Raw genomic sequence first — 12020 nt, 5'->3', positions numbered from 1 at the left:
TTGGGGTTGGCTACAGCAATTACTAGACCGGAGAAAATACTGTTTAATGATTCAATTTTAATTTTTGCAACATTTTTCAACTCTGTAATATCTTCGCATGGTTCCTTTTTCACGTCGGCTCTGAATAAAATCCATAGGAGTACAGATCACGATTGTTCAATTTTTTAAAGTAAATACCATTCAATTTGTATGCATTATAGATGATGGGTCAGAGGTATACTCTGAAGAGGGAGACTTTAGAGGAGAACAGGAGCTTAGCTCTGACTACTCAAAAATATAATTTTTTCCGTGGTAAGCTACGGTGCTCATTCTTTCTAACTGACATAATCTTGTTTTTATACTCGCTATTATGTCGCTCAACGACAAATTACTCACAAACAAGAATTACCATTTCGCTCAAAATTCAATGAAGTTTTTCTCCGGCATACGCTTTTCCGTATTCCAAATTTAAAATTTATTGATTTCCTCCAACCTTTCTCTTGGATTGATTGATTAGGTTATGGAAATTTATGGATGATTTGAAGATTTGTTTCTTTGTTATAATGTTATAATTCATTGATCGGTCATCGAGTTAATTTAATCAGGTTGCCTCCGAGCGTCTTAGGCTTTTGCCGGAGTGTTCGCGTATATAAGTTGTCGAATGAAATGGGTTACGGCAAAAATTTTACAAAGAGAGGGTTGCAATGAAACAATGGTACATGTAATATTAAATTGAGAAATTCAAGTTCACGTCCTACGCAAACAAAAATCTCCAGTACAAGTAAAGGGTAATCCGTACGAAAGCAACGTTGAAAATCTATCATTTTACATCTCCGAGATCTCCCTCTATACCAGAAACGTTGATCTCTTGCAGTTCCGTTGAGTAGTAATACTGTAGTCAACAACCCTAATGCATGCGCAAGTTTGCGGCCTTATTTCCAGCTGCCATGGAAAGATGGGATCTGGAGTTTGCCTCGGAAACCTGTCTTTGTAATTATGGATCATTTAATTGCATGGTGAATGCTTGACATTTAATTTATATATAAGCAAAATAATCATATTAGATAAGTTTGTTTATTTGAAGCCTCCATTACTGCAGGACTCTGATAATAAGTTGTGTGTAAGAGCTCTAACTAAGCTCCCATTCTAAGCCGATTTATCCTTCTAAAGGGCTTCCCTCTTTTATTGTCATGCATGTGATATTGAAAGGAATTTTGAGGGAGCTCAGAGATTATCAGTGCCGCGCAACGCCGGCTTAACCTGCCTGTGAATTATACATTAGATGGAAGGGAAGTATGGAAGAGAAAACCGCCGGGTAAGAAGCATCTATAGCACTTAAAATTACGTTTAGAATAAGAAATACTTTAAATACTTTATATATATTAAATATAATTGTTTACAATTGCAAGTTCATTCGTCTATACATTTGTTTCATTCTTCAACCTTTTCTTTTAAGGTAAGTATGCTCAAAAATAAACCATGTAGAATGAATTAAGTATATTTAGTTTCTTCGAATCATATTTAAGTCTTTGTATTTTTGAACCGTTCCCATTCAATTTGTCTGGTGTAAACGAATAAAAGAATAGCGTCTGTAGTCTAAATGCAAGAAAATAATCATTCCGTTATGAGTTATATCTGAGAATGGATAACTTCAAGACACAATTGCACGTTTAGAGCAGTCGGTGTTGGCAACGACTAAGTTTTCTATTGCGTCCAATATCGAGCGGAAGAGTTCCATCGCCAGTGTTACCCTCTCGGTTTTTCTCACAAATAAATTCGAATTATTCCCATTGAAACCTTCGTATTTATGCTGCTAACATTTGCTAGTTGGAATTGCATTTACCTAATTTACCTCATTTAGCTTGAATATGTTAAATTTATTGAGTTTGCGATTTAGTTGCTTCAGAACAAAAGCCTGAGTTCCTGGAAACTTTGTTAGGAACTATAAAATTTATTTTTATTATACCAGTTATTGAGCCACTATCCTGAGGGGAATAATTTTAACTACTGACCAGTTGAGAAAAACTTTATTAACTTTAATCGGGAAACTAATTTGTTATTCGAAAGTATTAGCTGAATGATAGCACGTTATCGTATATATCTACGGTACCTGTACGTAATATTTAACTTACTCTCTAAATCGTATTATTATTTATATCTGTTTTATTATTTTTCAGGAGTAATAGATGAAGCTAGCAAGTAGATAATTTATATCGCTGCCATTAATAGAATAATAGAAATAATAATAGAATAGAAATAGAAATTAATAGAAATAGAAATTAAATTTATGCCATTTAATAGAATACCACGATAATAGACGAAACAAATTTCGCTTAATTACTTGATTTAATTTTCCTTTGTATTTGTTTCCGGGATAGCAGGTTTCACTATTAATTTAAAGACCCAGAAACGTTGCTTGTATAATGACTTGGAATGGAATGTTTCTTAAATACTTTTCGGATATATGTTTTAATAAACATTGAAATTTCTTACATGAGTGTGAGTTATCAGAAATAAGAGATATTTTTGGAAAATATTTATTAGGTACAATGAGGAGAACATTTCTCTCTTTAACCAAGAAATATTTTGGAAAATATTTTTTAGTTACAATGAAGAGAACATTTCTCTCTTTAACCAAGAGATATTTTTGGAAAATATTTATTAGTTACAGTGAGGAGATTATTTCTCTCTTAAACCAAGAAATATTAAGTAAAAGCTTCCTTAGCCAATGTCCTATTTGCGAGGTTATTTTTAAAAATAACTAACTACGCTTATCTCTTATACACTTCTTTCCATCTTATCTTATATGCGAAACATTGGTTCTTATCCGAGACATTGATGACACTACTTTATGTTAAGAACTGTACCTAACAGCATTAGTTTTTCTCTGCATAACTGCCTCAGCAAACGCCGATGCATGTATTTGATTAATAAATTTCCTACAATTGATAATTGTTGGGAAGGTTGTTATTGATAAAATATTTAGGGTTATCAATGCAGGTGGCAGTACATTTCAAGAAGTCACGTGTTATTCAGGGCGGAAATTAGTTTTTTTATTATCATTATACGGCATGTTTCTACCGGGAATACTTTTATAATAAGTCATAGAAAAGTTCCAGAAGTTGAAAAAAAACCCTTAAAAATGACGAATTAAGCAATCATTATACGGCATGTTTCTACCGGGAATAGTTTTATAAAAGTCCTAGAAAAGTTCCAGAAGTTTAAGAAAAAGCCCTTAAAAATGACGAATTAAACAATCATTATACTGCATGTTTCTACCGGGAATAGTTTTATAAAAGTCATAGCAAATTTCCAGAAGGTAAAGAAAAAGCCCTCAAAATGACGAATTAAACAAATACCATTCATTTAAGATGAGATGTATACAGTATTATCTCAATCGTTTTCTTGCGGGCGTCGTGCGTTTATACCGACAACGTAGTCTAAATTTCCAGCAATTCATGTTCAGCCTCTCATCTCAGAATATAGCTATTAAAGAAAAAGCCCTTAAAATGACGAATTAAACAAATACCATTCATTTAAGATGAGATATTATCTCTGTAAAATCTGAATAAATTTTTCTATATGCGCAGAAATTCGAGATGCGGGAAGATGTATTGAATTATTTGAGTCTATAGAGTAGGCTGAACTCAATATTTCATGTGCATTTCCTTAACAATTTTCAGTTTTTCAATAACAGTAAACCTCTTGGATGAAGAATTAAAGTTATTAATTAAAGGTTGTAAAAATTTAGAATGTTTTTTACCAATAAAAAGGAAGTGTATTTCCGAACGTCTCAGTTAAACTTGAATTTTGGAGCATGATTCCCGATTATAATTTCTTTTACTTATATAAACATTTTTCAAATTTTATTGGACCTCTAAAATTTGAGAATAGTGATTTATATATAATAAATGAATGAGTAAATAAAAATTTCACCCCTTGTCATGTCATATGCAAATTGAAAAACATAAAAAAATAAATAATCGCATGGATTAATACAAAATATTTAATCATTTTTCCTAGTCATAAAATATATTTTTACGTAATAATGTAACGTACGTCGCATGTGTCGTTTAAAATGTATGCAGGACATCACTAAGCACGAGGCTAGGCTATTGTAAGTAATCCTTGTAGCTTTAATTAATAAACCTAGCTTTTATTAATAAACTAGAATTCACAACAAATGCAGGAATGTAGAGAAAGATTGCATCCAGAGGCTGCAGTTAACGTTTCTTTCGTCATTAGCAGATAAATTTTGGCGTAAATCTATTTTCACCATCATTTTCAATCACACTGTAACATGGAATGAATGAAAACTAATTAATTCATAATTTATCCTATAGCATGGTGCTAAAATATTTGTAAGTCTTAATTGAATTTACAAATTTCATTCAATATCAGTTGATACAGTACGTTTAGAGGCAATCCCACTTGACGTTCAATGCTGGACAAATGATCTTTTTAACTGCCATTAAATAGTGCAACATTTTCTATAAGAGCGATCATACCAATGAACCCAAGCAAAGCTGCTCATGGAAATTCACGGACAAAAGCGTGCATTATTTGGGGCCGGGAAAAAGATATCTCGCAAGAGAACACCCAAGGTTCCCTTCACTATGACCGCCCAGTTTTCTATTTGGGCCGCCAAATTCAGGGGACTCGGTCCATAAATCTGAAAGGACAGGAATTTACGGGCTGGTTAAATCGAGATAATCAGAGGGGTTCGACAGACTCCATTACCGATTTATGGCAGCAGATCTTCTTCCTGTTCTCCGGGCGCAGCTTCGTGTTGTCCTCTGCATTAAAATGATGGTCTGTATTAAGTCTTTTGATGCATAAAAGGTGAGCCATAAGGCCCAAGTTCTCCTATTGAAGCCTGCGCAACATATTTGATCTAGCTTGTGTTTCCTTGCTTCAATCTTTAAATTAACTTTCACTTAAAATTTACAAATACATTTACTAGTATATATGCCTAGCTACATTATTTTCATTCGTATAAGTTGAAAATCATTCATGTTTCTTGATCAGACTATCAAAGCCAAATGGATATTTTCTGTCATATTAAGAAGTTAGATGTCAAGTAACTTATTCGCTAGTAAAATCATTTAGATTGATGAGTTGTTGATATCAAATAATTTATAAATGCATGTTTCAATTATTTATAACTGCAAAAACAGTTTATTTCTGACTTACAGCCGACATAGCAGCAGGCAATAAAACTTGGTTCATGAAGTCATCATTATTTTGCTACGCGACATACTGAACGTTTCGATTTAACAATGCAATTAGAGAACTTACTCGTCCTTGGGCCAATTAGCGATGAATAAGTGTGTTGAAGATTTGCAAAGTAAGAAGATTGAACCTTCTCAAGTTCATTAACTTAATAACTTTAAATTGCTTTCAATGCTAAGCAAATTATATTACCCGGGAACAAAAATAGAATAAGTGGCAAAACTGTTTAAATCAGTCTCTTAATTAAAGGAATATGTAATACTTCAACAAAAAAACATACATATACATACATTAAATTAAAATAGAATAAATGACAAAACTGTTTAAATCAGTCTCTTAATTAAAGGAATATGTAATATTTTAACAAAAAAATAACTTCCATATACATGCATTAAATTAACTTAGCATGCTGTGCGTTATTTTTATCTCTTTTAGAATCGTGATTTTTTGCTTCGTAAAATTGTAGGGAATTCGAATCAATTTAAATCGAGAAAACTGAGCTGGCTTGGGATTTGGGCAGGAACCTAATGCATAAATTTGAATGTTTATCGCGTGCATTATTGGATTTGAGTATCTCTTCAGCTAAATCAGACAAAAGAATGAATTGACTATTTTTTCCGATGCAGATCTGAATCTAGTTTTGGATGAACGATGCAAAAACTCGATTCCGGGCAACTAATGCGAATTGCAAACAAGTTTACTACTTGAAACTACCCAATAATCTCGTAGACATGCAAGGAAATAATAATAGTGCTCTATGGTATTTCAATAGGTACACCATTCGTAATTCGAAGCTACAGTCACATCTGTTAATCATATTTTCAGGCGTTGCATTCATGACTGTACATATTTTAATGAATTACTTAACTGCATATTAGTAGTTACACTGCGGAAGCAAATTCTGATTTCAAACTCGAATTTTATTCAAACTCCTCACTAGCTGGTTAATCGACCGTTAGCAAATTCTCGACGCTCAAATAAAAAATATTGGGAGTTTTTAAAAAATGTGAATTCTAGTGCTGAGGACGGTCGTGCAGCGAAGAAAAGAGACAAAATCGATGAAAAGGCGTCTTTTTAGGTGATCTTTTCTGGGCAACTTTTGGCTTCCGTTTCCTGAAAGTGGCTGAGGAAGCAACCAATTTTATATATCCTTGGCAGAGATGAACTTCAGGGGAGAGTTCTACCTCCCTTTTCCGTTCACTGGGTCCCACTTGAAAAATTGGTCGTAATTTAGCTGAAATAGAGCTCCTCATGACCGTCGGCAACTACTTCTCACCCAACGAAAATCCGCCAAAAATGAAATGTGGAATGGAGTTTATTTGCGAAGTGGGATCCGTCGAAACAAGCGAAATGATCATTTTTTCTTGCAGGAGAGTAACGACATCACGTGCAATAACGTAGGCCCTGTAACTGCTTCCCACAGCCAAGTTTTCAATGATAGATTTTTATCGCAAAAATACCAAACGAGATCGGAAAAAGAAATCTCTGAGTAGTTGATTCCATCGTCAATAAAAGTCATGAATTCGGAATCAGGAAAATCTATCTAAAATTTAACATTTGATCGATTTTGAAAATCAGAGAAAAAACTCCCTTGAGAACTATTTGCCAAAATTATTGTCGAGGAAATTTTCGGCGACTCGGTTAAGATATTTTATGAATTCTTTTTATGCCGTATCATACCTAATAGCTACACAAGCCGATATTAAAAAAAAAAAACGGAAAGAAATGTCATATTTTGCGAATGTGTGAAATTTGATTACGATGTCACCATCGATTGAATTGCGGTTCATGGCAGCGTTATTGTTTGTGTATGCAGCAAATATATTAAAATGACGGTTCCTGAAATTTTTAAAATAAATTTTATAAAATTTGAAATTTTAAAAATTTTTAAAATGACGCGGTCCCTTGAAATTTTTGCAAGAAGGGGTGACGCAGTGATAAAATGTAGTCAAATGATTAAGAATTGTAGGAAGAATGGAAGACTCTACCTAAACTTCAGAAATGCAAATTCACAAGCAAGCATTTAGTAGCATTGGTCCAATCGCCAAAGAAGAATGCTCTGCAGCAGCACTAAAAGCTTACATCAGACCAATAGCAAGGCTTGATAGCGACGTGCACTTTTGTCGAGATTTTCACTGACCGAATTCAATTAATCGAGGCACTTTCATCTTGTCAACTGCACGGCTTCGTGAGTGTTCTCTCGTACTAGAATTGTAATTGGAATTCATAGAGAGCAACTTCATTTCTGTCCGAACCGAGCAAAAAATCAATAGCGTTTTTCGGTACGCTAGGCGGTCGAACCTGTTAATTATGATACAAGCACGCAGCCAGAGATATCCTAATTTACGTGGCTGTAATTAAATTTCATGTAAAAAATTACTAAATAATGCAAGAAATTACTTGCATGGAGTATCATGCAGCATATTATTATGAGTTTAAGCATTTAATTTCCATGAATGCATATAAAAACATCAAGAAATTAACGCTACATGGTAATTGTTTCCAGAAAATGTTTTTTAATAATGTTGGCGGATGAAAAATAAAAAAACAGTTAATTATAAGACATCTCCCAAAATTACTTCCTTGTTATTTTCAAAATATTTTCGGCATGAACTGCCAAAGTTTACAGTCTTCCAGGCGACGATTTGTCTTCTTATGATTCATCAGAGCTTGTTAGTAAATGGTAAACGACTTACCGCACGCGATCTTGTATAAATTCAAGCGATGCGCGTACGAGCGTGTCAGATGCATTCTGGGTGACGGAAAATGACGTGACTATAACCTAGCTAATTTCGCAGCATACGAGAAATGCTTTCGAGATGCATTGAATAGCTTTGTTGAATATTTTAGAAAATATAAATGTAAATATACTCGTGTTTCAACCGATTAGTTGCATGATAAATTAAAAAGAAAAATCGTAAGAACCGAATGTTTCAGTTAATGAAAATAATAAACTTCAGAGAAAAATAATATAAAATCGACAATATTGGGTTGGTGGACTGAATACATCTAGAGATAATTAATTCATTTCTTACGATCAGAGAATTTAATGTAAAAGATTCTCGATCCGTTCACATAACTAATCATTTACAATCGTTTGGATGTTGATGTGTTCGGTCAATGAATAATTTTTACTTCGAATTAACTAAAACATTCTGTTTAACGATAGATCGCATTGTATTCCCTTGCATAATAAATATAGCTTGTATTTTTTTCATGGCCGAATCTTTAGAAGATGCGTGCTTCGTACTTAATTATAAAGTTAATGAATAACTGAAATTCATCCTGAATATTACTAATTTGCTTTTATAAATCACTCTTTATAGACAACACTTCTAAAGAGGCTGGTGTCTCCGATGTTACACACATGTACAATGATTTTTTATTTTCAAATATTTAAAAATTTTGTTTTTATTTTCATTCATATATATATTTTTTACTTTTTTTAAATTACTTATTCTGGCAATTGATTCCATGCATTGTCTCCGACTGTAAGCATGTGTGCAAAATTTCAGATCGATTGGACAGGTAGAAGTGTTTTAAATATTGAATATAAGACTTGTAGCAGACAGACAAAAAACAAGAAGTGAATTTAAAGAGAAGTGTGAAAAAAATGAACCCATACAGCACTCAGTTACTAAAACTTATTTTGAGAGAAAATGATTAAATTATCAAGTTGAGATATCAATGAAAAGTGACTGTTTCTCGTCACGATTTAGCTCAAATCTTCAAGCATCGTTAAAACTGCCGAACATCGAAATACTTTTAAAACTTCGGAATACATAGAAGAACGTGCCTGTCTCACTCATATCATCTCAGGAATAACTTAGCACTTGATACGGAATTCTCGTTTAAAAGGAAATTCGGGCAAGAAATTATTTGAAAAACCTTGAATGGATGCACAGTTGAATTTTTTTCAATCCATTTTCTAGACGCAAGGCCTCGACGTATAATACATGAGCAGTAAGTGCTCAGGAACTCAGTTTTTCTTATATTCATGACTTGAGTAAAGCGGGATCTTGTTATAATCTTCGTCTTGTTATTCAACGTTGAATAAATACTTTGAATTCAGAGCGTTTGCCCTCACATTATACTAGCTCATTCTACGATCTCATGCACAATAAGAATTATTTTTCTTAAAACGGAATGTAATATAAAATGGATTGTAGTTTGACTTTGCTAATGGAACTGTAAAAGTACTGTAAAAGTACTCACTGCAGTGAGCGATAGAGAGCGCGTTTTCTCGTCGACGAAATCATGAAGTCACGGACGGACGGACAGACGGAAATGGCGAGCGCAGTAGTGCATTTTTTCATAAATGAGAAAATGCGCTAAAAAGACTCAATTTGAAGAAGTTTTAATTAGAAGCTCGAGGCCATCTTCGATGCGGGTTCTCGGGACATAGTTACCAAGGATTCAAGCATCATTGTAAATCCAAAATGCTTTATCGAAAAATTATGGTGAAATTTAATAATTCCATTCTTAACTGCAATATTTTTTAACATATATTCACGTTCAAGACAATAATAAAAGTAGATAGTGAAAGAAAAAAACTTTAATGGGGCCAAATTAGATCCGTTACATTTCATTTCATTTAAGCACACAAATTACTTTTTTTAATAAATTGCACAAATTTGCATATATAAAGGAACTACATAACAAATATTCAAAATTTCGATGACAATATTCAGAATTTTTTCCATCTAAAGGAAAATTTCCTGACCAACATTGCAACTTTTCACCAGCAATGCCATTTCTAAATACGCTCCGCGAATAAATTTGTATTCAATGACAAAATATTTTCTTAAACAATTTTTAGATTACGTACGACATATGTTTCTTTGTTATTCAGGTACTTTTAATGATTTGTTCTTATAATACTCAGGTTTGAAGTGTGATCCCTCGATAAATGTCCCATAGAACGTAGCGAGCGAGCTAAAAAAAGCACTGCGTATTAAAAGCTCTGCGTATTAAAAGCACTGCGTATTAAAAGCGCCGCGGTTTATTCCGAGCAGATCGAGCGGACCAATACTGCGTCACAGATCAGCGTCGCCGCTGTTTCCCCTGGCAACAAGAGCCGCGAGTTTGTGCGTCGCGCAAACTCCGGGTCTCAGTTTTGCTTGGTCCCAGTCTATCTCATTAGTATGGCCAGGTTGCTGCGTGTGCTCTCGAGGGATGAATTAATTTACGCATAAATGCTTCTGACGAGACTAATTGAGTAAACAAAATATAAGCAGCTCCATGAGCTACCATCAGCATAATCCGCAGCACGGTCTCCTGCTCTCAGCTCGCTGAAGCGGCCCACGTGTTCAATTAGGCGGACAGCAGATGCATCTTAGTGCACTACAGGAAAAACTTGGACATTTTTGTTGCTCAAACAAATGTTAGTCATTAACAACTGCCATAACCTTAGGAGTACAGTATGTACTTTTTTCAATTTTTAACTCATTGAATTTATCGATACTACATAAATAATGTCTCTTCTGAAAAGTCCTTTGGTTCCATCAAACTCCTGTTACTCCGAAGCGATATTCTTCAAAGCACGATTCTCATCAGCGTGTGATCCATCTTACTACGAAGTAAGTCCATGTATAGGCGATGGTCAGGCAGAGCGATACATCGCCAGCAGATCGATGAAGCTCTGATCACGAGCCCTGGTGCCAAGGAGCGCAATCAGGCTCTCCAGCATCCCTTGTCTGATTAGCGTCCCACGGGAGATAGATGGAGCAGTTCAGAAATGATGCCTCTGAATTATGTTCCAATCTACGTGAGGAGACTCGAAATAAAAAAAAGAATAGATGTCTCTAAATTGTCGTTGAATTAAACGGGATTTCTTCTGTGGAAAGTTTGTTTATTCATGAATATTTTTAGTTCATATTCATTGAGTCGTTCATGGATGGTTCTTTAATAACCAAAGAAAATGATGTAAGGTTCTGAAGTTTGTAAATTAAATTCATCTCCTGGATCTCCTCAAAAATATATTTAACAGCTGAATTAAAAAACTTGCGCTATGGCACTAAATTTAATCTTGACATGGAATCCGTACGATTATTCTCCTATTTGATCTTTTACTTAGAAAACATCCAGAGCAAAATCTCCACGGTAAAAAGTCCGTGGTCAGGAAGAAATAAAATTCGACCTCTCTTGAGCATCAATTCTATTTAATTCGTTGCCTTTCCCGCACACGGCGTCCTTGAGATCCTATAAGATCGCAAGCATCTTATAGGATCTCAACGTTAACGACCTCTCACATGTGGTATCTCTCCGATCCAAAGTTGCCTCCTAAAACCCTAGGCTTGAGGTTCTTCTGTCCTCTCGAAAATAATCTGGAGCGCTTATCTAAATTCAAGAATTTGAACAACGTTACCTGTTCTTTGGATTTTTCTTGGCAGTGGAAGAAGAATATCTTCCTCGCAGTATCTCATGAATACTAACATTGCAATCAAAGTCTTTCCCGGGCTGAAAGGAATTCATTCCCTTAGGATGATCACACAAAGAAAAGGATGGTTCGCTAAAATGAAAACATCTCAATGGCAATCAAGAACTGTGGAGAAGCGGAGCATTTTTTTCTCCTGGTCTTAGAAAGGAAGGAGACATATGAGTTGTGGAACGAAAATTAGCATTGTCTTGAGTTGCATTAGCAATTAGAAGGTGTTTTGTTATCTCTGTTGTGGATGATGCTGTGAATTTCATATGAATTAATTGGTGAATGCAAATACTTTCAGTAAAATATTATCAATGAATGCATTATCATGAGATCGGAATGTTAGCGGGTTCGGAAAATAAACTTATTTGCTGCAATTATACTT

The sequence above is a fragment of the Hyalella azteca genome, unplaced genomic scaffold (assembly GCF_000764305.2).
Source record: "Hyalella azteca isolate HAZT.00-mixed unplaced genomic scaffold, Hazt_2.0.2 contig8324, whole genome shotgun sequence".
In the NCBI taxonomy this organism is placed as follows: Eukaryota; Metazoa; Arthropoda; class Malacostraca; order Amphipoda; family Hyalellidae; genus Hyalella; species Hyalella azteca.
The sequence above is the reverse complement of the archived record's forward strand: the minus strand, read 5'-3'. Positions refer to the sequence as shown.